The following is a 4,118-nucleotide window of genomic DNA, read 5'->3' as shown; positions in this document are numbered from 1 at the left end:
GATGATTTATTAATTTACACTTAACTTTTATATAAAACTCTCTCTTATACACATCTGTGGATTTGTTTCTCTAGTCTACCCAAACTAACACAGAGACTAATATCTCTAGCAAACAGATGAAAAAATCCTTAGCAAAATATTGTACAATAGAATACAGAAGTACATAAAACATATCATCCATCATGATTAGGTGGGCTTCATTCTAGGGATGGCTTAACATCTGAAAAGACATCTATATTATTCACCACATTGATAAGAAAAAGGATAAGATTCACATGATAATATTGATGGATGCAGAGAGAGCATTTGACATCATCTAACACCCATACCTAATGAAGGCACTCAAGAAGATAGGAATGGAATGAAAATCCCTCAAGGTAATATAAGCTATCTACGAAAAGCCAACCACCAACATAATAGTCCATGGAGAAAAGACAAAATCAATCCCACTGAAAAAGGGGAGCAGAAAAGAATGACACTTCTGTTCAACATCATACTGGTGATCCTAGCCAAGAACATAAGGCAGCAGAAGGACGTTAAAGGTATCTGACTGGGATAGAAGGAGGTGAAACTATTGCTATTTGCAGAAGATATGATTCTATACATTGAAAATCCCAAAAGCTCCACAACAAGGATACTGACAGCAATAGAGGAATATGGAAGAGTGGCAGGATATATGAACAAACAGTCTATTGGGTTTGCTATAAACATCAGAAAAGACCATGGAAGAGGAGATCAATAACAAATTGAAATATCCAGGGGTACATTTAACAAAAAAAACAATACAAAAGACTTATATGAGGAAAACTACAGAACCCTACTACAGTAAACCAAAAGCGACCTCCACAAATGGAAGAATATCCCATGCTCGTGCACTGGAAGACTCAATATAATTAAGATGTCAATCTTAACGAAGGCACTATATAAGTTTAATGCTATCCTGACTCAAATACCAGTAACCTTCTTCAAAGAATTGGGAAAACCGACCAGCAATTTCATATGGAGAGGGAAGAAGCCTCAAATTAACAGAGAACTCCTCAAGAAGAAGGATAAAATCGGAGGGCTTTCTTTACCTGACTTTAACACCTACTACACAGCCACAGTGGTCAAAACAGCATGGCACTGGAATAATGGCAGATACTCAGACCAATGGAAAAGAACAGAAAACCCAGAAATAAAATCATTAGCATATAGACAACTGATATTTGACAAGGGCCCCAAAAAACATGAAGTGGGAGGTGGATGCCCTCTTTAACAAGTGGTACTGGAAACGGATATCCACCTGTAGAAAAATGAAACAAGACACTTACCTCACCCCATGCACAAGAACAAACTAGGTCTGTGGACCACAGACCTAGAAGTAAAACCCCAAACTATCGGGACCACCAACAAAGGAATCCGGACAAACCTAAGAACCTTGACCCAGGGAATACATAGGCTAACTGCAATAGGGAAGGGTATCAAAGGAGGTGAACCTGAAATTGACAAGTGTGATATACTAAGGATAAAACACCTGTGTGCATTGAAAGACCTCACCAGAGTAACAGGAGAACCCAGAGACTGGGAGAAGATTATTAGCAATGAAACAACAGACATGGGCTTATTACTAAAATCTACAATACCTCCTAGCCTTCAAAGAGAGGAAAACAGTTAACCCCCTGAGGAAGTGGGCAAAAGACCTGAACAGAATTTTCACTAGGGAGGAGACCTGAATGGTCAATAAACATGAGAAAATGCTCCCAATCATCAGCCATTAGAGAAATGCAAATTAAAACAACCATGAGATACCACATAATACCCTTGAGGATAGCCCAAATTAGAAAATCAGAGAACAACAAATGTTGGAGTGGATGTGATGAGGTAGGAACTCTCCTCCACTGCTGGTCGTCCTGTAGCTATGTACAACCCCTGTGGAAAGCAATCTGGTGCTATTTAAAGCAAATGGAGACTGAGCTACCCTATGACCAAGTTATCCCTCTACTGGGCATATATCCAGCAGAGGTAAGATATAGACCTCGACCAGTTGTCTGCACTCCAATTTTTATTGTGGTGCAATTCACAATTACAAAGAATTGGAAACAACCTAAATTTCCATTGATAGACGAGTGGATTAGAAAACCCTGGCCCATACACACACATTACTAAAAAACACTGATGATCACATAAAGCACATCATTTCATGGGAAGAGTTGGAGGAAATTATGCTAAGCAAAGTTAGCCAGTCCCAAAAGGACAAGTCCCTGAGGTAAGTATAAGCAGCACAGTAGCTATAGAAGAAAAGCCACTTATCTCACACTGTACCGGTTGAGAAACAGGCAGTCTGGTGGGTGACAAACCAAATGTACATGTTAGTACAACATAAAGAAGGGTTAAGGGGGGAAGGTGGAGGGAGAAACAGGTGGGGGTGGGGGGGAGATAATGACACAGGGGGAGCAGGGCACTACCCCACCAGAGGGAGAGTATCGGTTGTGTCTCCACAGAATTGGGAGAATGTATGCAGACCTCACCGTGGCACACCAAACCTTGAGGGCAATGTAACAACACGGAGCAACTCATGAAAAGAGTGGGCTACAGGGACAGCCCCAGTTACAGTCAAACTGATCCTCTCCCTATAAGTATGTGTTATAGAGGACAACGTTAGCCCTACAGGTTTGGTAGAGAAGCTGCCATGCTATGCCCGCACAGAAGCAAACCAAGAAGGAAAAAGAATACGGGTCTAGACCCCATATCAGCACACCAAGCCCAAGGACAACATCCCTGCACAGAGCTGCTAAGACACAGAGAGGACTGTAGGGCGGACAACAGCTTTAGACATGATGTCCCCTTGCTGGAGCACACCGCGACAGAAGACAATATGGGGGACACATAGTGGGTGGTTAATCTGGTCTGAAATCCTCACAGTGGGAATATTTTCCCTCATGAAGGGAACATAACAGATCAGCAACAGGAGCAAAACAAAGCCACAAAGCCCCTAAGGAGCCCCCAAAATACACTTCAGGCTAGGAGGGGCAGTTCCCCGAATTTACCCAGAACCAATGGGTGACCAGAGCTGGAATTATGTATACTTTTTTGGTTTGTTTTCTTGTTTTTTCCTAGTTAATATTTTTTCTGTCTTTTCAGTCAATCTTTTGTTTTCTTTTTTATTGTCTCCATTGTTGGTGATTTTTGCCTATCTATATAAGATAGGTATGGGAAGCAAGCTCAAGGAGAAAGCAATGGGACAGATGGTTCCAGAGGGACTTGGGGGAAGGAGGAGGTGGAGGGAGGGAGTGGTAAACAAGCAACACAATAGACAAGGAACAACTAGGGAAATACAATCAACAATGAGGAAGACATAGAGATCCTGAGGGTTTTGGAGCAACAGCAATCTACCTGAGAGGAATTACTAAGAGGCAAAAGAAGGGCAAGCATTATGATGGTGCAGGAGGAAGGTAAAAGGAAACAGAGCAAAGCTATGGAGAGAGGTTTAAACATAGGTGTGTACATATGTAAATACATTAATTCATAAAAATTAATTTGGCCTATGTAGATATATGTATATGGCAATACACTGAGGTAGTGCACAGACTTTGGGCCTCTGCTCAAGCCCTGCCTCAATGCAAGAACCCTGTTCTAACAACCTGGCATTCTGTGATTCTCACCCTCCCAGCACAATTGCTTAAGACAAAATGGGTGCATAAGTAAATGTGGTGAAGAAAGCTGATGGTGTCCAGCTATCAAAAGATAGTGTCTGGGATATTAAAGGCTTGAAGTTAAACAAACAGCCATCTAGCAGAGAAGCAACAAGGCCACATAGAAGAAGTGCACCAGCCTGTGAGATCATAAGGTATCACTGGGACCGGGTAACAGGCATCAGAAGACCCAAAGCAAACAAACATGTTGTTGAGAACGAGGGGGGTCAGAGCAGAGACCCAAAACCCATCTGTAGACAATTGGACATCCCTTCACAGAAAGGTGACAAGGGAGGGAGGTGTAGCACCGATGAAACACAATATTCCTCTGGTTCCGGTAGGCTTCCTTACCCCCACTATCATGACCCCAGTCCTGCCTTTCACTGTGGGTTAGACCAGAGCACATACACAGGTACAGATAAGAGATAAGAGCTCTTGACACACTTA

This window comes from Echinops telfairi, unplaced genomic scaffold (assembly GCF_000313985.2).
Source record: "Echinops telfairi isolate 266 unplaced genomic scaffold, ASM31398v2 ScPeMD7_18;HRSCAF=68, whole genome shotgun sequence".
Lineage (NCBI taxonomy): Eukaryota > Metazoa > Chordata > Mammalia > Afrosoricida > Tenrecidae > Echinops > Echinops telfairi.
This window is presented reverse-complemented; position numbering follows the sequence as displayed.